This window comes from Hordeum vulgare, chromosome 6H (genome assembly GCF_904849725.1).
Source record: "Hordeum vulgare subsp. vulgare chromosome 6H, MorexV3_pseudomolecules_assembly, whole genome shotgun sequence".
NCBI classification, from domain to species: Eukaryota; Viridiplantae; Streptophyta; class Magnoliopsida; order Poales; family Poaceae; genus Hordeum; species Hordeum vulgare.
This window is the reverse complement of record NC_058523.1, coordinates 248,351,861-248,375,742: the sequence shown is the minus strand read 5'-3', so window position 1 is coordinate 248,375,742 and position 23,882 is coordinate 248,351,861. Positions and strand designations below refer to the sequence as shown.

Genomic DNA, 23,882 nt, shown 5'->3' with positions numbered 1-23,882 from the left:
TTTAAGATAGGAATGAAAGTAGGATTGTTTATCCAATCCAAACTATTTATTGAGGGAAAGTAAGATCAATAGTTGGCCCTATTGTCTATGCTCTGTTCTGTTAAGGATTTCTGTAATGGAAACATAGGCATCGTGCTATTCCCTGCTCTAGTTTCAGTTCAGTCATAAACCTATTGCTCGAGTCCTTTGATAATTGATTTCCTGGGTCAATGGTACCTAGATTCCCCTTTGGCTTGGTCTTACCTTCGATTTCTGATTGGAATACAGATTGGATAAACAAGAGGAAGTTGGAAAAGAGGGTTGGCCAAAGCATAACGATAGTGCATTCAAGCGATTCCACTCTAGATTTTCATATCTTTTCCCTCAATAAATAGTTTATATGTGAAAGAAAGTGCCAACTTATTGTTCTTGGAATGCTTATTTCCATGGATTTCTTCTTGGCATATCCCCCCTCATTTGATGACCTGGCTAAAATACATATTCCTTTTTCTAGATCTGCTGCCGAAAGCCAATTTATAGCATCCATAGCAATACGTGTTAGTACTCAATTTCTTTGATTTTCATTTGATGAAGTGAAGACACTAATCTATATACCATTTATAGAGTGGTACAGTAATCTTGCAATGCGACATGAATTGGATGACTTAATAGTTTTCTGAAGTTCAGTACTAACATGCGTGTGTGGTGTACTAAATACCTTGGGAAGCAAAAAATATGCCCCCAATCATGCTGCCTATGTGAAAAAGTTCTAAAACTTTGCATAAGCAACTTAATTAAGTAGAAAAACTTAATCAATAGCCTACTACTTATACTTCTTACTTTCACTTGGTTTTTGTTCCTTCCCTTCGGTACTCCTTAACTCAGAGATACTCCTTCGGTACTACTTGGCTACTACTTGAATAGATGAGTTTAGTCCCTTCCTTTGGGCAACGTTTTCTCCGGGTACCACCGACTTACCACCGGGTTGAAAGAAATCCCTTACTATTAGGACATAGTGTTATGTATGACTTAAGGCTACTGGATTGACTTTCTGTAATGTTGCATCTGCTTTCAACTATTCCATAGCCTCCCGTCTCGAGCAAACGTCGAGAGCGGGGTGTTGAGCCAAAAAGTAAAATCTATAGAGTTGGGGACTAAAGAGACTCTTCTTTTGTAGCCAACCATGAAGAGAAGAGAGTCTCATAGTAGATTCGGTAATGTTGAGTTGATCTAGTATAGAAAATTCCTCGCTGTGCGCTCGCCTTTTGCCTGTTTCTGCTTTATCTGCAGATTGGATTCCTTCCCGAGAGTTCTTACTGATAGGCTTTATAGCCAAGCAGTCCAACAGAATAGCTGCTTCTTCTAAAGCGGATTAGAGTGTGACGACCAAAGATACAAAGCGGCCTCTACCGCTTGCCCTACTGTTCTGGTTGAACTAGGGCTTTGGCTGAACAACCACCTTCTTCCTGTATTCTTAGCTTACTGTATGCTTCCTGCCTGCTCGGTGCTGACTGGCTGTTCTTGCTTGTCTTGGGCCTGCTCTAGTTTTGATGCTGCTAACTAAGGGTTGAATTTCGTGACTTGATGAAGAGGAAGCTGAGTATCTTTGGTCTTGAAGAGTCAGGCCAATCCAACCGCTTGCTCCTTACCAACTCGGTCTGAGTTGTACCATAATGCGCCCGGACTCAACACTTTTCTTGCTCCAAGACCACCCTCTAGCCCTCATGTAAAATAGATGAGAGAATTGTAAACAATCATAGAATGATTTAAGCTAAGGAACATAGAGGTCTCTCCCACAATTTTTGTAATATACCTTTGGAATAGTGTCGAAATCATACGCTGATATGTCTCCAACGTATCTATAATTTTTTATGGTTTCATGCTATTATCTTGACAAACTTTGGATGTTTTGTATGCCTTATATATATTTTTTGGGACTAACTTATTAACTCAGTGCTAAGTGCCCGTTCCTGTTTTTCCATGTTTTTGACCCCTTTCAGAGGAGATTTTGAAACGGAGTCCAAACGGAATAAAATCCCCGAAAAGATTTTTTTCCGTAACAGAAGAAGATCAGGAGACTTGAGAGCCAAGGCAGGGGGTCCAAGGGGTCCCACAAGCTCCCTCCTAGCGGCCAGGGGTTAGGCCACGGCCACCAGGCTTGTGGGCCCCCTGGACCTCCTTTGCCCTAGGTTTTGCGCCTATATATCCATAAAAATTCCACAAAAAATCAGGAGATCATCGAAAGTACTTTTCCGCTGCCGCAAGCTTCTGTCTCCGCAAGATCCCATCTGGGGCACGTTCTGGTGCCCTGCCGGAGGGGGATTTGGATACGAAGGGCTTCTTCATCAACACCATGACCTCTCCGATGATGCGTGAGTAGTTCACCATAGACCTACAGGTCCATAGCTAGTAACTAGATGGCTTCTTCTCTCTCTTGGATCTTCAATGCAAAGTTCTCCATGATCTTCATGGAGATCTATCCATTGTAATCTTCTTTTGCGGTGTGTTTGTCGAGATCTAATGAATTGTGGATTTATGATCAGATTATCTATGAATCTTATTTGAGTTTCTCCTGATCTCTCTTATGCATGATTTCATATCCTTGTAATTCTCTTCGAGTTGTGGGTTTTGTTTGGCCAACTAGATCTATGATTCTTGCAATGGGAGAAGTGCTTGGTTTTGGGTTCATACCGTGCGGTGACCTCACCCAGTGACAGAAGGGGTAGCGAGGCACGCATCGTGTTGTTGCTATCAAGGGTAAAAAGATGGGGTTTTCATCATTGGTTTGAGATTATACCTCTACATCACGTCATCTTGCTTAAGGCGTTACTCTGTTCGTCATGAACTCAATACACTAGATACATGCTGGATAGCGGTCGATGTGTGGAATAATAGTAGTAGATGCAGATAGTATCGGTCTACTTGTCTCGGACGTGACGCCTGTATGTATGATCATTGCCTTAGATATCGTCATGACTTTGCGCGGTTCTATCAATTGCTCGACAGTAATTTGTTTACCCACCGTAATATTTGCTTTTTTGAGAGAAGCCTCCAGTGAACACTATGGACCCCGGGTCTACTCCACACCATATTTTCAGCCTTAAACTTTTTACTTCGTTGCACTTTCTGCCTTCATATCTCACTTTGCAAACAATCTTGAAGGGATTGACAACCCCTTTAAAGCGTTGGGTGCAAGCTCTTTTGTGTTTGCGCAGGTACTATGGACTTGACGAGACTCTCCTACTGGATTGATACCTTGGTTCTCAAACTGAGGAAAATACTTACTGCTCCTGTGCTGCATCACCCTTTCCTCTTCAAGGGAAAAACCAACGCAAGCTCAAGAAACGACAGAAGGATCTCTGGCACCACTGCCGGGGAAGGACTTTTGTTGCCGTAGTAGAAGGATTTCTGGCGCCGTTGCCAGGGAGGATCAAGTCAAGAACTCATCCAAGTAGGTGTCGCAAACTCAGCTCTTGCATTTACTTTGTTTGCCAGTTGCCTCTTGTTTTCCTCTCCCCCACTTCACCAATTTTCCTTTTTTGTTTGCCTTTTTCGTTTGCCTTTTCGTTCGCCCTTTTTCTCGCTTGCTCTTTGTTCGCTCGTGTGCTTGCTTGCTTGCCGAAGTCACCATGAATGAAAACACCAAACTTTGTGACTTCTCAAATACCAATAATAATTATTTTATTAGTACTCCGATTGCTCCCGCCACTAGTGCGGAGTCATACGAAATCAATTTCGCTTTGCTGAATCTTGTTATGAAAGAGCAATTCTCCGGCCTTCCTAGTGAAGATGCCACATCCCATCTCAATACCTTCATTGAGATTTGCGATATGCAAAAGAAGAAATATGTGGATAATGACGTGATTAAATTGAAGCTTTTTCCTTTCTTGTTGCGAGATCGCGCAAAAACTTGGTTTTCTTCTTTGCCAAAAAATAGCATCGATTCTTGCGATAACTGCAAAGATGCTTATATATCCAAGTATTTTCCACCAGCTAAGATTATCTCTCTCCGTAATGATATCATGAATTTCAAGCAACTTGATCATGAACATGTTGCACAATCTTGGGAGAGAATGAAATTAATGATTAGAAATTGTCCCGCTCATGGCTTGAGTCTTTGGATGATTATTCAAATCTTTTACGTTAGCTTGAATTTCGCTTCTAGAAATATCTTGGACTCCTCCTGAGGTGGAACGTTCATGGAAACCACGTTAGGGGAAGCCACAAAGCTCTTAGACAACATCATGACGAACTACTCTCAATGGCACACTGAAAGGTCACCTACTAGTAAGAAGGTACACGTTATAGAAGAAATTAACTCGTTAAGTGCTAAGATGGACGAGTTAATGAATTTGGTTGCTAGTAGAAGTGCTCCTTTGGATCCTAATGATATACCCTTGTCTTCTTTGATTGAGAGTAGCAACGCTAGCTTGGAGGTTAATTTTGTTGCTAGGAATAACTTTGGCAACAACAATGCTTTTAGAGGAAACTATGTTCCTAGGCCTTTTCCTAGTAACTCCTCTAATAATTTTGGCAACTCCTACAACAATACTCATGTAAATTACAATAGATTACCCTCTGATCTAGAGAGCAATATCAAAGAGTTCATCAACTCTCAAATTTTTTTCAACGCGTCCATAGAGGAAAAGCTACAAAAAATTGACGATTTGGCTAAGAGTGTTGATAAAATGTCTAGTGATGTCGATGCTTTGAAAGTTAGATGTGCTCCTCCCAAGATCAACATGGATGAAACTTTGAAAGCTATGCGTGTTTCCATGATTGAGAGCCAAGAAAGAACCGCCCAAATTCGTGCTAGACATGAATGGCTTAAAAAGGCGTGTTCTCGTGATAAGAATCACGAAGGTCTTAAAGTGCTTGGTGTGACTCCCATTGAATCTTTGTTTTCTTGTGTCAAACCTAATGATTATGGGGCTGGATATGAATCCACTTTGGTTGAAAAGTGCCCCAATGATTCGGAGTCCATCTATCTTGATGCTAAAAGCATTAAAAGTGGAGTAGAAGATGTTAAAACTTTGAGTAGTAATGAAATTACTACCATGGATTTCAAGGAATTCAATTATGATAGTTGCTCCTTGATTGAATGCATTTCTTTGATGCAATCCATGTTAAACTCTCCACACTCTTATAGCCAAAACAAGGCCTTTACCGATCATATCGTCGAAGCTATGATAAAATCTCTTGAAGAGAAACTTGAATTGGAAGTCTCTATCCCTAGAAAGCTTCATGATGAGTGGGAACCTACCATCAAAGTCAAAATCAAAAACTATGAATGCAATGCTTTATGTGATTTGGGTGCTAGTGTTTCCGCGATTCCAAAATCTTTATGTGTTGTTTTGTGTTTTAATGAGATTGAAGAGTGTTCTCTTAATTTGCATCTTTTGCGGATTCTACTGTCAAGTTACCCATGGGAAGGATCAATGATGTTCTTATTATTGCAAATAGGAACTATGTACCCGTGGATTTCATTGTGCTTGACATTGATTGCAATCCTGCATGCCCTATTATTCTTGGTAGACCTTTCCTAAGGACTATCGGTGCTATCATCGATATGAAGGAAGGGAATATTAGATTTTAATTTCCTTTAAGGAAGGGCTTGGAACACTTTCCTAGAAAGAAAATAAGATTGCCTTAATATGAAATCCATGCTGAGGGCCACTTATGGTTTGAGCACCAAAGACGACGATACGTGATTCTATCGCTTTTATGCCTAGCTAAGGCCGTTAAACAATAGCGCTTGTTGGGAGGCAACGCAATGAATTTATCTTTTTCTTTCTGTTTTGTTGCGTCCACACCATCACAATTCTGTTGTGATTGTGTTTTTTGTGTTTCTTTTTGCGTTTGAGCCAAGCAAAACCTTTATGACTAGTCTTGGTAATGGTTGTTTGATCCTGCTGGAAAAAGACAGAAACTTTTCGCTCACGAGATGATTTTTCATTTTATTGAGAATGAGTTTTTCAGTTGATTCTTTTTGCTGCTGGTTGATATGCCTTTTTCCCAGGCAGTCGTAAATTTTCAGAATTTTTGAGGTACCAAAAGTATACGAAGTATATAGATTGCTACAGACTGGTCTGTTTTTGACAAATTCTGTTTTTGTTGAGTTGGTTGCTTGTTTTGATGAAACTATGGTTAGTATCGGGTGGTACTAGCCATGTGAAAGGACGTGGATGTCGCCTAGAGGGGGGTGAATAGGCGCTTTAAAATAATTAAGGTTTAGGCTTGAACAAATGCGGAATAAAACTAACGTTTAATATGTCAAGCACAAAACCTACAAACAACTAGGCTCACCTATGTGCACCAACAACTTATGCTAAGCAAGATAAACAACTAAGTGATAGCAAGATATATTACAATAAACAATATGTCTATCACAAAGTAAAGTGCATAAGTAAAGGGTTCGGGTAAGAGATAACCGAGGCACGGGGAGACGATGATGTATCCCGAAGTTCACACCCTTGCGGATGCTAATCTCCGTTAGAGCGGTGTGGAGGCACAATGCTCCCCAAGATGCCACTAAGGCCACCGTAATCTCCTCACGCCCTCGTACAATGCAAGATGTTGTGATTCCACTAAGGGACCCTTGAGGGCGGTCACCGAACCCGTACAAATGGCAAACCTTGGGGGCGGTCACCGAACCCGTACATGTGGCAACCCTTGGGGGCGGTTACCGGTACCCGTACAAATTGCTCGGGGCTATCTCCACAACCTAATTGGAGGCCCCGACGCTTGCCCGGAGCTTCACACCACAATGATTGAGCTCCCAGACACCACCAAGCTTCTAGGATGCCAAAGCATCCACGAAGAACAATATCTAGGGTACTAAGTACCAAAGGTAGTAAGCTTCTCAACTTCTCACTTCCACGTATCACCGTGGAGAACTCAAACCGATGCAACTAATGCAATGGCAAGAACACACGAAGTGGTCAAGTACCTCACACTCAAATCCCTCCACAAAAACAAAAGCTATGGAGAAATATGAGAGGAAGAACAAGGAGCTCACAAAGAACTCCAAGATCAAGATCCAAGGGGTTCCCCTCACATAGGGGAGAAAGTGATTGGTGGATATGTGGATCTAGATCTCCTCTCTCTTCTCCCTCAAGAACAAGCAAGAATCATTGGAGGGATTGAGAGTAAGCAAGCTCTAAGAATGTCAACAATGGAGGTAGAACAAGAGCTCAACAGATGGATAAGGCCAAGGGGGAAGAAGACCCCCTTTATATAGTGGGGGAAGGAATCAGACCGTTACCCCCACTCTCTGCCCGAGCTCCAGCGGTACTACCGCTGGCTGCAGCGGTACTACCGCTGGCACTCCAGCGGTACTACCGCTGGGCCCCTGGTAGTGCAAAGGCACTACCACTGCCAAGAAAGTCTTTGCAGAAAGGTCCGTCCACGAACAACCGCTAGGCAGGCGGTACTAAACTCCTGGAGCGGTACTACCGCTGACCAGGGGCGGTACTACCGCCAGCCAGCGGTACTACAGCTAGGGCCAACGGTACTACCGCCAACTCTAGCGGTACTACCGCTAGGTCCAGCGGTACTACCGCTCGCCACTGAAACAGTCATAACATTCGCATACGAGCTCCGAATCGAGCAAACCCAAGCTTGTTGGAAATCTTAAGACCATGCAGATATGAAAATGCCATTGATATAGAGATGTGAGTCCTCTATGAATGAAGAACCTGCAAAAACTCCAACATCGAAAACATCATAGTAGATGCATATGGACTCCGTTTTCGATGAGCTCGAGCTTGTCGCGAAGATGACCATAAGCTCTAAAACTCACAAAGAGAAACACCAAACAAGAACCAAGAAGTATGATGCAAGGATGCAAATGGTTTGAGATCTCAACGAACGATACGATCAAGCTACTCACTTGAGAGCCCCCCTTGATAGTACATCAATCTATCCTAACCAGAAAACCTATCAAGGGCAAACCTATACCTTGCACCTCGTCCTCTTGAGCTAGATGATGATGATCTTGGCTTCCTCAAGATGGACCACCTTTCTTGATTGCGTTGGCTTGATGAAGACTAATTGATTGCTCCCCCATACTCACTATGGGTGAGCCACTCTTCAGCATATCTTCACAAGTTCATTGCCACCACAATGGACAACAAGCTTCAAGTATGATATCTTCGTGCTGATCCACTTGAACTTGCACATCGCAATCTTGATGATGATCACAACTTGACGTCATACTTGATGGGTTGTATGAGATCTTCTCTTTGACGCAAGCCCATGGAAACACACCTAACCCCCACATAGAACTCTCACGAAGACCATGGGTTAGTACACAAACACGTAATGGACAATGCTTACCATACCATGGGATCACTTGATCCCTCTCGGTACATCTTGTACGCTTTGTGTGTCGATCATCTTGATTTACTCTTTGTCAATGGACATCAAGCTTCAAGCATGATATCTTCGTGCTGATCCACTTGAACTTGCACATCGCAATCTTGATGACGATCACAACTTGACGTCATACTTCATGGGTTGTATGAGATCTTCTCTTTGACGCAAGCCCATGGAAACACACCTAACCCCCACATAGAACTCTCACGAAGACCATGGGTTAGTACACAAACACGTAATGGACAATGCTTACCATACCATGGGATCACTTGATCCCTCTCGGTATATCTTGTACGCTTTGTGTGTCGATCATCTTGATTTACTCTTTGTCTGAGATCTTGATCAACCTTGTGTCTCTATGACCATTCTTTGGATAATACCTTGAATACCACCTTGGTCATCATATAAACTCCTTCAACCCAACAGATGGACTTCAAGAAGTGCCTGTGGACAAATCCTATAAATATAACTTAAGGCAACCATTAGTCCATAGGAATTGTCATCAATTACCAAAACCACATATGGAGATATATGCTCTAACATTCTCCCCCATTTTGGTAATTGATGACAACTACTTCAAGAGAGTTTATATAAGGAAATAAGCATAACCAACCGCACACATACAAAGCAATAATGCATGCGTGCAAGATTTAAATGCTTACGCAATAAAAGCAAACCCCTCTAAACATATCCAAAGTAAACTCTCTAAACTTCTCCCCCATTGGCATCGATTGCCAAAATGGACGAAAAGTTTAGAAAGCCAATATATTTGGTGGTCCTCCAAAAAGTGTGTACTTCTCAACAAATGAGTGCCAAGAAATACACAAATACAATGATAAGTAGTTGGAGGAAAACAAACTATATTGAGGACCCAAAGATTGCAAATAAGAGAATCGTATGCCACAAGGACATACCACAATAGAGGCAAGCAATCAAAAGATACCGGATGGAACAAACAATCATATGGTCCTTCGAACCACATGAATAAAAGATATTATGATAAAAGCAACAGAGTGTTTTATCAAAACTAGAGAAGCTCCCCATGATTTGTGCACTAATGAGAGATTTTTGTATATGATACAAGTGCACAAAATTGGATCGTTGCTCCCCCAAAATTAATAAAAACACACAACGGGTGCAAGAAGAAAGATGAGACAATAAGCAAATCTCTTGCACACAAAAAGTGGTTGAGCAACATGTAAAAGAAGCAACTTAAGATTAGGCTCAACCAAAATAATGTGTGTGAGTCATGGCAAGGCACTTGAGAAGACTAAGATAAGGATGAACATTACTCATCAACATAGTCTTGATGAAATGAGACACAAAGTGCAAGACATATCATTCCCACACACCATACTAGAAAATGGGTTCACAAGCTTACTAATAAACAAAATAAGAACCAACGCTTGTGACAACCCATGGTGAAGATAGGAAATAATAACCTTGTCAAGATAGGAGGGATACCAATCGAAATGGCAAAACCATCATCAAGACAGGCATGAGGAAAAATAATCTTCACAGCCAAAGAGTGCATCAAGATGTAGGAAAATAAGATGTGCACTCAAGACAAATCCTTTCACGAAGCCACCAAGAACTGAAAAAGGAAATGCAACGGTGGACGTAAAAGAAAAGAGGATATCAATTAGAGATGTAACTTCTCTCAAGTGTAAAAGATTCTAAGTAGAAGACAATCATGATGATATATATCCACAAAGAAGAATGTACACATGAAATGGTTACAAGAAGGAACAAACTAGATATCCAAAAGGAAGTCATAAATATATCAATAAGATCTTTTGCTTGGAAGCATAGCACATGGCCTAATATTTTCTTATTGTACAATATGAACTTCCAACATACGAACATCAAAGGCAACCATTAGTCCATAGGACTTGTCATCAATTACCAAAACCACATATGGAGATATATGATCTAACACCATGGAAAAGTGAGAATACAGTAGCCCAACACCACTATAGATGGAATTCAAGTTTCCTACAGTACCAAAAGAGGTGGTAGTTTGTTTTCTTGTGCTAATGTTATCACGAGTTTCTGTTTAAGTTTTGTGTTGTGAAGTTTTCAAGTTTTGGGTGATGTTCTCATGGACGATGAGATAAGGAGTGGAAAGAGCTCAAGCTTGGGGATGCCCAAGGCATCCCAAGCCAAATTCAAGGACACCAAAAAGCCTAAGCTTGGGGATGCCCCGGGAAAGCATCCCCTCTTTCGTCTTCAATCCATCGGTAACATTACTTGGAGCTATATTTTTATTCACCACATGATATGTGTTTTGCTTGGAGCGTCTTGTATCGTAGGAGTCTTTTCTTTTTGTTGTGTCACAATCATCCTTGCTTCACACCTTTTTGAGAGAGAGAGAGACATGCACTCATCGTGATTTTGCTAGAATGCTCATAGTGCTTCACTTATATCTTTTGAGCTAGATACTTTTGCTCTATGTGCTTCACTTATATCTTTTAGAGCATAGGTGGTGCGTGACTTGGTATTTGGCTTATGCTATGGAAGTAGTCCCAAAGGTGATAGGTAGGCAAAGAGGATGCAAAAACCTCCATCTTCATGAGCATTGAGTACAAAAGAGAAGTCTTGATTCCTCTCAATTAGTTTTGAGACGTGGATTCTAGCTTTTCTATGGTAGGCCTACGCTAGTGGAATATTTTATACTTTTCTATGGTAGGCCTACGCTAGTGGAATATTTTTTTGTTTGTATTCTAGCTTAGCTCTCTCTATTCTTTGCTTAAGCTATTGTGTCGTGTAGATGGACGGCATCTCCCTATTCCTGCATCCCCGGATATGATTAATGCATGGAAGCTAAGGAATTTTGTCATTCCTCAGCCCAAGATGCAAGCATTTGGACTCCATCAGAATATTGCACTTGAACTCATATAATAGGCTTTGCTCTGGAAAATGGGCTTATCTTGGGCAAAAAACGCAAATAAAGAAGAGCTTCTTGTTTCCAAGCGGAACTCGAATGGGTTGCTAGCAGATTGTTGGGGATGGCAAGTTAACACCGTGGGTAGGCTTGCCTTTTAGTCGCTCTCGCACATTTTGGCGGAACGTCAATGTTATATATAGTTTAATTCTAGAGGTAAGTTAATGTTTTCAAAAAAATGGAAAAGAAGTTGCAAAATATGTAGATTAGAAGCTAGTATCTCCAGTTAATGAGAGAAAGAAGAGGAAGAATCGGCGAACATCCTCAAAAATGGGACTTTTGTCTCAATCCGATCAAAAACAAACATATTCTATTGTGTGTTGACCATCGGGAAACGAATGGATTAAGATGAAGATGGACGGTTCAATTAGCGAGCATGGGAAGCTTGTGGAGGTTTAACAATAAAAAAGGGATATATGTGTTCTGTCAAGCAGTTAAGAACAAGACCATACTGGAAGTCCAGCTCTTTTGCATCTGAACATGTATTCAAAACATGTATTTAAATTGTCGTTGGCTGCACCATCACCATCAGCCCGCACCTCTCCTCCTCCCTAGTTGGGACTGACTCGCCGGAGGATCCGATGCTGCCTTGTTTTCCAGGTAGCGCCTGACCCTCGGCTTCGTCATCCCTTTCGGTCTCGTTCTCCTCTTTGCAGTGCTGGTCCAAGAGGAGCCAGCCTAGGTCGTTGTCGTGGGCCTTGCTGCATTTTTTCTTCTTGTAGGTGCCTCCTCGTGGCATAAGACAAAAATTATTTTAAGTTAGTAGGGAAACCACGATTATGTAATATATCATATTATCATGAATGAGAATGCAAGCTATTTTCCCTGTTTGTTTCTCCCTGTATGGTAAAAGGAAGTTCATATGCTAATCTAGGCACTTGCTGGTGCGGACAACCCTTGCCGAGAATGCATAGAGGATGGGTCCTCTATAATCTATTAAGTGTGTTGCTACCGGCAAGCCACCTTGGTGCTACCGACCTTGCCGACGCGTACTGCCCCACTGTAAGTGCTCGAAGGAGCGGATCCTGGGCAGCTTGTCGGGGGCTCAGCCTTCGACAAGGTATCGCGACAAGGCCCCCTTCCGCGTGCAGATTCCAAGTACCAAGAAGGTCGAAATTTCCATAGAAAGCAAATGCTTCACTCGGACCTTTTTCGGTGCGGCGAGTCCTACCGTGGGTGCTTTGAGGAGCGGATCCTTAGTGACCTGCTGGAGGTGCCGTCGCCGGCAATGTTTCCTCGGAGTTACGGATGCCGCCGCTTAGATTGCTGAGCGGGCCTCGAAGCAAAGCAAGGGCATGCCTGACTACGCCGAGTTCCCCTCGTGTCAAGTCTCGGAAACTGGTTCGTCGATCCTCGCCGGAGGTAAGCGTAACGCATATATATGCATACCAACATATAAGAAGATTAGTAACAATTGTGAAACGCTTAACTTTTCACTTATGTCGTGCACAAGATTGTGCTCGTCTTTGCGTGAAGGTTCATATGTCCTGCTTTCAAGACTTCCGCAAAGGGAAGGTTGTCGGGAGCCCCCGACATCTGAGCCTCATGGGTCGCCGGCAAGAATGTTGTCGGCCAGCTGGTGGTCATGGCTGCGCTGGACTTCCCTTGATAGTCCACGCTCCCAGGGGCGAGCTCGCTGGAGCGAGTGCCTGGGGTCTAGTCGGAGCCCCCTGGCACGTCTTCGACAATGACGCATTGGCCCGGATGGGTGCTCTCGCTGGAGAAGGTGTTGGGAGTCCTACCAAAGCTCCCGGCGCATGCGCTCGACAGCAGCACGACACCCTGGAGGAGGTGTCTTAGCCGGAGTGCGGGGTGGCCTAGGGGCCCTGCTTCCCTGGTCTTCGCCCAAGACGTCGTTGGTTCGAGCGGTTGTGGACGCGGCCGCGAAACATCGAGCCACCACGGCCTCACTCCCTTCGAAGGGCGTCGCGGTGGTATTGGGGACGGAGCCAATACCCCTGATCCTCAGACTGGATCAGCGCACCTTCTCTTGATGCCAGCCCCCTATCTGGCGCGCCAAAGATGTCATGGAACAACACGAACACCTATGGAACCTACAGGCTCATTATGGTTCAACAGGGGAGGTGGATGCGCGAAGAGCATACCTAATGATCGGTGCACAATCATTTTACCCACGTTCAGGCCGCTCGGAGGCGTAAAACCCTACTCCTGCTTCGTGTTAGTAATGTAAAGGTGATCGACTGCTTAGTCTCAATTGTCCAACGGGCCAACCTTTTCAAGTGTGTGCCGATGGCCTCCTTTTATAGAGTGAACGGGACTCCCAGAGGGGCAGCATAGGATGTTAACGAAATGCACAGTAGTACAGTGCACCCACAAGTTGTATAGTAAGCTACAGTGGTTCTGGCATCTTAGCAGACGCATTAATGGCTTTGTGAGGTGCCCTAGAGATGGGACAAGCGTGCGTCCCATCGACACTGTGACCCTAGGTTCCGCTCGACACGCGTCGATCGGAACGACACGTATCAAGTGCCTAGGTGGCAGCTGGCCGTTGTGCTGGCGCAACACTACTCCGGGACCCTGCCGGGGTGTGTCATGCTGGAGCGTCGGTAGCTCCCTTGGCAAGAAGCCTGTCGGGTCTAGCTGCCTTCCTCCTGGCGAAGGGGCTTGCCGGGGTCTTGCTTCTGGTCTTTGGTCTTGAGGCTTCGGGGGCCTTCAAAGTAGCCTTGGTGTGGCACTTTGGGAAGGTGCCCTTGCTGGGATCATCTTGCCGGGGGCTCTGCTAGCCCTTGGCCTGGATTCTGCTAGTTCTTTGCCAGCCTACCCCGGCAGAAGGGGATTGCCGGGGTTGGCACCTTGCTATTAGCCCAAGATGTTCTTGAGGGCTTCGCCCCTGCCTTTCGTCCTCCCTAGCAAGGCCCATCGAGGGCTACCACTGCCCGTGCACAAGTCACGGGTACTAAGGACCCATTCTTTAGTGCACCGACACCTTTTACGTTGATCAAATCTTCTTTCGCATCCAGAAGAGAGGCTATGGGCTATCCGAGAGAGTGGTTCAAGTGACTACCGGAGTCATTGATTAAGCAGATTAGATGGGCTTAGTAGGGCTCGGACCTACAATATAACCATTATGAGCGGTACATTTCAACCAATTAAACTATAAACCCAATCGAATCTCTACATGCGGGGAAGAGCGAACAGAAAGAGGAGACCTTTGCTCTATCTCCTTCTTCCTCTTCCAGGGGCCCCGGAGGGGTTCTTTGGCAAGCCCTATTAAAGAATAAAAGTGACTTTCGTCACTCAAGTAGTGATTTTGAGAGTGACCGTTAGGGCAACCACTTGTACTTCTAGGCCATGGCAAACTATATGTTATGCAACACAACTTCACGCGAAATTATAGAAGATCCCCTTTAAAATCAAACAATTCCATCGAATTGAGTATGACTGTATGTGTGATAGCATCTACTATACCAGGAATATCAATGAACCCGATTCTTGCAATTGCTTAGGATACCCTCTTTTAGCTGCTAGGTCTATTTCTTAGTTCAAGATCCCTCTTACTAACTGGAATAAAAGAATTAGTAGACCTGTGCCGCCCAAAATGGGAATGGGCGCTAGGGTTATGAACTTATAATCATGGAATCTACTCCATCATGAGATTATATGTTCATTCCATACCAGACCAGACCGTGCACATTCTTATTATGAGAAGGGGTCATTCGAGCAATGGAATCTACATAAGAATGTAATCACTTTAAGGTATTCCACTCACTCATGCACAGGAAAATGGGCCTCTAAAGAAAGCAAAGACGTGGACCAGACCGAAAAAGGAACTTGATCACCCGAAGAAGATTTCGTTTCTTTGTTGATTCCTCTCAATGAAATTTGTCATGTTGCACTAAGTTACTTACGAATGTATGCATGCAGTGTGGGAACACTTTGGGGTGAACACTCATCCCAACAAGTAGGTTCAATAGTTCACCATTTAGGCCGTAACATTTAGCAAAAAATGAATCTTAAACCCAACAAGTGCTCTCCAAACCAAGCTAGATAGTCTCCTATCACTAGGCTCACAAACCAACCTGGACTTTGATTCTTTCTTATTACTCTAACCAGATATAAATACCATAAGGATTGTTTCCAGCCGAGAGTTCCCATGTGACATAAGCACTCTTGGGTGGGGTGGGCCCTCATTCGCCAGGTCTTTGAGTGCCCGTCGTACCACGTGGTTGGTACACAAGGCTGATAGATACTTTACTTTTAGGACCTGGCACCTTCGCTAAACGGAGAGTAAGCGACATCTATTAGCACCAGACCGTCGAGTCGAATTTCTCGTGTCATGTGCAACGTCCATCAATGACGGTTCATTAATGTTCATATATTTAGACTCCTTACCCCTTCCATTATACGCAAAAGATCGAGAGGGGCCCAAACCCAAACCGAGAACGTAAACAAAATTCGACTCACTCTCGTATGGCTCACCCTCGAGCCATGGGCGAGTCGGCCGGGTCGTTCCCTCTTGTTTTGTTTCCTCCATGATACATACTCATGGAAGAACTATGGTATGCCCAGCGCGTGCTAGATCCGTTGAGAGTGTCCCTTGTCTAGGTAGGGAACAATACCTATTGTCTTGAAAAAAGGTCAGTGCTACGGTCCCCTATTGTTTGATCCAATATTGACCGGTGCGGATCACGTTCTACTACCTCCGGTCCATGGTTTGACCTCCCGTAGTGGTCCTTGCTTTTCTTTTTGAAAGCTTCGCGGGGACATTTTTGCGTACTTGCTCAGCGTGCCCCCTTTCATCGAGTGCCCCACCCGGTTCACTAGGCTGTTGGCCTACCAAGCAAGCATTTGCACGCCGCTCCTGCCGCCTGCCAAGTGGGCTCCGCTCTCGTTATCCTCACTGTTCTCTCTCCTGGGCCCTTTCCTATTTCTCTAACCATAAGCTATGGCAATTCCTGCTCGCACCCACTCTGGCCCGCCCAGCGAGGCCTGAGTGAGTTAAGTGGTCAGCCCCTGACGTCAGGGGTATTTCGCTTTTGCCACATCTATAGAGATATTACGAGTCCTCCGTCCCAAATTCCCTCGCCACGGCCATCTGGTTCACCGGTACTACCAAAAAGTCTCCTGCTTACGTTACTGTGACTGATATATAAGTATGATCTCGGACTACGAATACCCAGTCATGCTTCTTGTTTCCATTCTCATCATCATATTGAAGGGAACTCCTCGTGCTCTGCCATAAGAACCTGGAGTCTGTATCATGGTGAACTTAAGGTAACGCTGTTATTCTTTCTCAAAAAACTGACTGGACACGTTCGAGTTATTGGCTCGTCCGACCCAACAGCATTCATGAGTCGCTCATTCAACTTTCCCTCGGAGACACGATCGAGAAGTGCCATGCATGGTTGCCCCCTGTCCTTTCTTTCTCTCGGTCCCACCAGGGTGGCCCCCTCTGGGGTAATAAAGAAATGGATAAAAGAGGGGACTTCGGCTACGGGCTATGCCACGCATTACTTATGAGGGAAGACACATCCATCCCATCGCAAGCACCGACAATGTCATGATCACATTGGTTTATCCTTTTTTGGTAGTTCAACGGACGGTCGCCCCTCCAGCAAGAAAAGGTAGAAATATGGAAACTTCTCTGGCATTTAGATCAGAGAATTTATAGAGGAAATCGGGTTTTAAATTTCTAGAAAACACACGATTATATAGCCAAAGGGAATACACCGCGCCTAAATTCATCCCAAGCGCATCTAATGTGGCTACTAAGCTATTTCTTTGGAAAGCTCCTACTAAGATTATAAATTCCCCGATAAAGCTACTAGTGTCGGGTAAACTCGTATTGGCTAAAGTGAAAAAGAAGAAAATGGTAGAGAAATTCGGCATGGTGCTCACTAAACCTCCATAATATCTAACAAGCCGAGTCTTATGTAAGTCATATATAACACCAACACATAGAAAAATGGCTGAAGAAACAAGTCCATGACTTAACATAAGTAAAATGCTACCTCCAATTCCCTGTAAGTTCGATAGAGCCTAAAAATCCCCCAGAGTACGCTGCTTACCCCCCGAACCGTACAAGATAATTACCACCTGTCATACGACTTTATAATGCCACTTCTTTTTCTGGTCGTTCCGCTCTATCGGGTCGATGGTAGTCTCAGAGATCTGCTAACCTCCGACATTTTTGACAACATGCTTTCTGCTTCCGTTTTGAGTTGCGCATATTTCTCCCTAGGGCATACTATACTATAGTATCACATCGTAGACCCCCACGACAACTCTATCTTCCTTATTAGTGAACCGAAACACAGTGCATAGGTACTCTTCGATGCTGCGAGGGCGAGATGAGGTGACATACTATGATCACGCACTAAAGTCCTTCCGTTCGGTTCGGCATATGGAACCTCTCAGCTACTCCCTCGGGATAGGTTGGCCCACCCCCTTTCCCGAGAGGCGGTCCGGCTGTGTTCTCCCTGCGGCTAGCCAGTGGCGGCAGAAAACAAAAAGGGTGGGCTCCGTGCAGTTTGCATTTTATTGTAAAGGGAGAGTTTTCCATTCTCTTATAGAAGCATGCGCCCACGCGGATAAAGCCCGGCGAAGCTGCAGGGAGCACTGAGCGATGGGGGGATGAGGGCGACTCCGCCCACGGGTTGGACCACACCAGAGGCAAAAGTCCTTCCATGACAAGAGAAGGGTGACCGGAAGAACAACAGGGAGCTAGTCGTTGGATAAAAGACAAGGCTTGTTCTGTACAACTCCACAGAAGAGTAGGCGCACTAGAAAAGGTAGCCAACTTAAAAACGCTAGCTAGCTAATTTTGTAGCCTTTTTTAGTTTCGTTGCCTGCGTTTGCTCTCCGGCGCGCTATGGCAACACCCCCTGCTTGCTTCTTTCTGTTCTACGTGGATCTCACAGCCTCCCCACCCTTGCTTAGCGTTCCACTTGTGATCCTGGAGGATTTGGAGAAATGCGCCCGACCATGAAGAATGGATTTCTTATTTTCTTTCATGTGAACGACCCTATCTTGTAAAGAATTGTTTTTCATGCTATAGACCATGTTGAGAAATACGAACCAACAACACAAATAAAGACCGTTCCATTTGGGTACCTCAAAAGGGAGGTGCTCTTTATGATGCTACGGACGGCTGTCCGAAGTGCACGCAATGACGGGCTCGGATAGGATAGGATCGTGCGCGCAAGGCCCTTAGGGTGTCCATATTTTGGTCGACCTTAGCATATATACTATGTTTTGCAGACGGTATATTTTTATACCTTCCACCGCTGTTACACCAGAAATCCAAGGTTCCACACGAACTTCTGTTCTGCTGCGTGGTGACAGGACCGCTAGGGGATTGGCTCCGGGTGTAGGTAGGGTCAAATCCGCAGGGGTCTTGCAAATACATAGGCCCCTTCCCTTCTGCCGAGTTGTTTAGTAGGCGCTTTCCATTCTACGGTCCCTCGGAGTGAAGTGTAGGAAGGTAGTATGGGCCCTCTGACTTCCAGCTATGTGCTGTGTGCGACTCCCGCGAAGCGAATGAAGGGAAGCTCTTCGAGCTTTCTCCGCCAGTGGATTATGTAGTGGTTGGCATTCCTACGTGCTCCGGCTGATCCCCACTGGAGATTATACGAGGGCTCTTGGAAACTGTCGTGACGCTTTGGTGACGAAGGTCACCGGGGTGACTATGGAAGGATTCTGTCGTAGTCTCTGAATCCCTCCAACTCAATCAATATCAAGAACATGTCGTGAGCATGGGGGTTTGGCCGACTACTAAACTAGACTATTGGCTAGGGCTTTTCTAGTTATAGCTTCTATAGTGAGTGGCCGTTCTGCTTTGACCTAGTTGTAGTTTGTATTGTACTAAACTGGACACATATCAAAGAAAGGCGATCAATCAATAAGTAGTTGCCCTTCTCCAGCCTGGGAAAAGCAGCGAACTCGTTAACTAGGGGCTTTTTTATTCATGGTCGCTACTGTTGTATTGTATATTGTTGGGGGAAGCTACTGCTTTTACGACAGCTTCGCTTCCTCGTCTTGCTTCTACTTTTCTTGTTTGCGCGAAGGCTTAGAGTCCTTTTTGCTAGGTACAAATTCGTTAAATTGAAAGATCTGATCCAACAGAAATCCCGCATATTGAGCACAACTGATATGTGGCGACTAGGCGTGATCATATCGCATGCCATAAAATAAGTACTTCTTTTTTATGGCCCGTCATATAAAGATATAATAGATATGGATAGAGAGACATTCTATTGATTAGCGAAATGGCTCATAGATCCAAAATAATCATTCTTCTGGTCTCTCTCTCTCTGCCCCCCACCCGGCCCCAAAAATGACCCACGTCATAGCGCTCATTCGTTTCACGTGCGGGAAGGCAACGAAGTTCAGTTCAAAAGACCGCATCAGAGTGGAAAGCCACGACACGAAGTTCCTTACCTTAGCTAGATCTCGCTGGGGCCACCTAAACGGCAGGTATAGGCGGCGGATGTCTGACATTTGGAGTTGTCGTTCTTGCACCTGTCCCCGATAGAAGAATGAGTGATCCCTTCACGTGCGAATCATGGCCTTACCACTAGGTCCCTGATGGCCAGTGGGGGATTCGGTATAGTAGCTCACGTTCGTTTGCGCTTCACGTTCCCACTGGACTGGACACGTGTTAGTTGTAGGAAGTATGGTTACGAAAGTGACTTCAGTTCGCCAGTTCAGGCTTAACTCCTCGCTTTACGTTAGCATACTTACAGGTCGGGCCGGGGCTCCATGCTCTTTCTTTCTATGTGGAACGATACCGGGGAATGTGTCGAGGTGGCGAACAACAACAAGACAACTAACTACATTTTATGTTTCCCTCCATGAGATTAGCCAGTGCATTGGACCGATGGATGATAAAACTATGCTGGCCAAACGCTTGGGCGCTCTACATACGATGTAGAAAAAATCAGATACATATCGATTTATTTCTGATGGATCCAGAATAGATAGATATCTTGTATCATCAATAGATAGAAAGAGGTCAACCCTTATTATTGATAGAAAACCTTTCGATCTATCAAAACAGATAAGGCCATCTATCAATTGATTTGAATCGTCTCGCTTTTCGTTCATTTCGGACACACCATAATAGCCGCCACAATAAGAAAGAAGCAAGCGAAATAGCTAGAAGCGCTCGCTTCGCTGCGCCCAACCATTCTTATTCATGGGAAAGCCAACCGAAAGATTCGTTTCGGACTTCATAGAGCCGGTACTGCTGATGTCGGCGTAGGGTCGTCCCCCACTCCTGTCCCGGGGCGCTACGGGGTTTTGTTTTAGGAACAGACGATGGTGTTTTGCTGACGCCTCGAATCGATGTTTTTGTTGTGACATGCTAAGTTTTCTCCCCTAGTGCGAGTAGGTTGATTGGTCGCACGCACGATACACATGTTCTTGCCTTGCTTGTGTGTCTATAACTAAAAATAGGTGACCTAACGGCCGCCGCCCGACTAAACATACCAATAGTGACCAAATTCATATGGGCTACTAAGGAGTAGGCAATGATCTTCTTAAGATCGATCTGTCTTAAAGTGGTCAAGGAAGTATATATTATAGCAATCGCGCTTCGACTATAAACGAAAGGAGTGAAACAATGTGTCGCTTCGGGAAACATGGGTATTGAAAATCTTAAAAACCCGTAGGTTCCCAATTTTAAAAGAATTCTAGCCAAGATGACGCATCCAGCCGTAGGTGCCTCTACATGGGCTTCGTGTAACCAAATATGAACTAGTACCATAGGCACTTTGGCGACAAAAGAGGCGAAAAAAGAAAGCCATAGAAGGATTTGGCGCCGCTCACTAAATTCAGTGGTTAATAAAATTTGTAAATAGGTGGTTCCTGTTTGCAGAAGAATCAACAGAATAGCTAATAGCATAAAAACGGATCGAAGTAAAGTATATAGGAAAACTGATATGTTGCCTTGATCTTTCTTTGTCTCGAACCCCATACCCCTATAATGATGGTAGAGTTAGGGGTGGCCCCAAAAAAGAATTGATTGGTGGTAGTTGTTCAAAGCTCCAGTGGGTAGCCACTCCCTTCTCGGGGAAACATACGTGAGACTTCCGCATCATACGGCTCCGTCTCGAGCTAACGTCGCCGGCCCTTGTCATTAGACCACTATGCTTGTCTTTTCTGCCTTGACTCTCTTATCTTTTGCTTCTTGGGTGCCGGTGAACTATGTTCCTTGCGTAGAGGGAGATGCCCACCCGTCGTTTAGGCCTGGTTCTTGCCCAAAAGAAGGCTAGCCGGACTGGTGGTAGGGGACCCGACCGTAAAAAAACCTAACCTATTCTCGAACCCTCTGCTGAGCTCTACCCTGCCCGCATTTATTTGGAAGGGGGACAAAGAAATGTCTCCACCTGCTGCCAACAGTCTTTCTTTGGAATTCTCCTGAACAGCTCGATCCTCCCCTCCGTTTGTTTTAGCAACTTATCCTAAGGTCTCTTCGCCAAGAACTCTCCGGCAACAACAAGGAACTAACTTGCCTGCAGTGGCGGGGCGGCTTTTTTTGAAATAAGACCTGGACGATTATCCCTACCCTCGGTAGCTTATGACTTTACGTCCATCCCTAGTCGGGTATAGTTTCCTTTATTTTCATCCCATGTAGCTGTTACCCGAATTCGTGCAAGTGTGTCCACACCCCCCTGACTTGACGAGGAATCCATTCTCGCGAACAAAGACACCCCCTACACACACCTAGGAGCACCCCTTCCTACATATCCATACAAAACCTGAGTAGGAGGGTCGAGGTCCTACGAGGTACCCACTACTAGGAGTACCCCCCCCCCACCAAAAAAGATGTGTGGTTCGGTGGTTCTACCAGAAATGTTATGCTTACACACAAGACAACCCCTCTTCCCGAAAGCTTCGCAGGGACCTTTACTACTTTACGACGATGGGGGACCGCCCGTAGGGAGTTTACTTTACAAGGCCCATGCAGAGGAAAATCTTGATCCCAGCGAATAGAAGATGCTCATCTCCACACAACATAGGGATTGGCACACTTTCGGCAAGAACATAGAATAGTAGAGGATCCAACATGCAGGACACGGTGATCATAAGAAATTCATCAATTAGAAATGATGTAATATAATCTTTCCCAAAACTTCTCATAACAGACCAACCCACTGAAATGCAAATAGGGATCAGAAATGTGGTCAATATCACGAAGAATAATGAAAGACCGTCTATACCGATATACGAATGGATGTTTTAATAAGGAAGCCATCTAATGCTTTCCAGAAATTGAGATTTGGCCGTAGAAGGATCGAATTGTATCCGAGGAACAGGAGGATACAAAAATTAATAAGAGAAACGCACATACCAATCAATCGTATCGGTCTTATTAAAGAATTTGGAACGAAAAGAGGAGTAATGCTTCCTAGCACGGGATGGAGAATAGGGAAACTTAGATCGAAATAGCATTCACAGAAATGTTCTAATGTAGAGTAGAATTGAACATTGAAAAGATTAGTTGACAATGTTCAATCAAAAGATGGGGCGCCAAATTACTAAACAATAGGGGTCTTTCTGTGCAAGTCAGCTGAACACCGTACTTGATGAGTGAGTAGGTGGGTAGGTGCACCCCTGGCATAGTCGAAAAGCATGAAGCAAGCCCCCCCTGAATGAAGAAGTAGTGGGCCCCCAGCCCGCCCACGTATGCGCCTTTATTTAGATTCAAACTAAATATTATACTGAACTTTATCCGGGAATCTTTCCAAAGAATCCATCTGGCAAAACTAAATTTGTCGATTTCAATCTAAGGTGCACCTTGCCTTTTTCATGTAGCTTTGTTATGCCTATTCAGCTAGGTGGGGCATTGGTCATAGCCGAAGTCGAAGGGAAACAATAAGGTAATGAGATGATGGTGCCATCAAGAAGTTTTTGATAAACGTAGTAATGGCCAAAAATCAAACTCTTGCATGAAAGACCGGATTTGACGCAAGATGAATGGCGTTGGGTTTTTTCAAATGAAACCCGCAATCAGAAAGTCACCAACGGAGCCATACAATCTATCTAGTAGTGTGCCATGGGATGGTACTCCACTTCGGAAGTGGAAGGAGCAACTGTCTATTGCTTGTGTCTAATCCAAGATAGTATCTCGTCTCCCCATAAAATAGATAAGCTTGTAGTTGAGCACCTATCTGAAGGCCCAATCGACATCATTTGTTGCACGCAACTCTAAAGAAGACGATGACGGAAAAAAGGACGGCTCGAGAAAAGGTACCTAGAATATACCTAGGAATCCAATGAACTGCTGCAAAATGAACTGACCAGGGAGCAGCCATGAAAGGCTGACTTTCTTAGGAAAAGCCATCTGGGCAAGAAATCGTCAGATAAACCATACTGCGGACCTACTGTCTGCACTGTCTCAAATTAGATAATGGTGAGCCATCAGTCGGACAGAATTTAACGTAAAGCTCCAAGGGAGTGTCAATAGTCTTCTCATCATTGAGTTGAGCTCGAGTGATCAAGTCATGATGTTATTTGATCTGAGATACCAAATATCCACGAGGAGAATGTGCAACCTCCAAGCTAAGAAAAGGCTTAGGGCGCGTCAGCGCGTTCATAGCAAATAATTGATGGAGGCGAC

The 23,882-nt window shown here is 44.5% G+C and overlaps 1 pseudogene; it reads right to left on the bottom strand.

The window, feature by feature from the left end:
• Positions 1-22,207: 22,207 nt before the first annotated feature.
• On the bottom strand, positions 22,208-23,606 carry LOC123405358 (annotated as a pseudogene).
• Between the last annotated feature and the right edge of the window lie 276 nt (positions 23,607-23,882).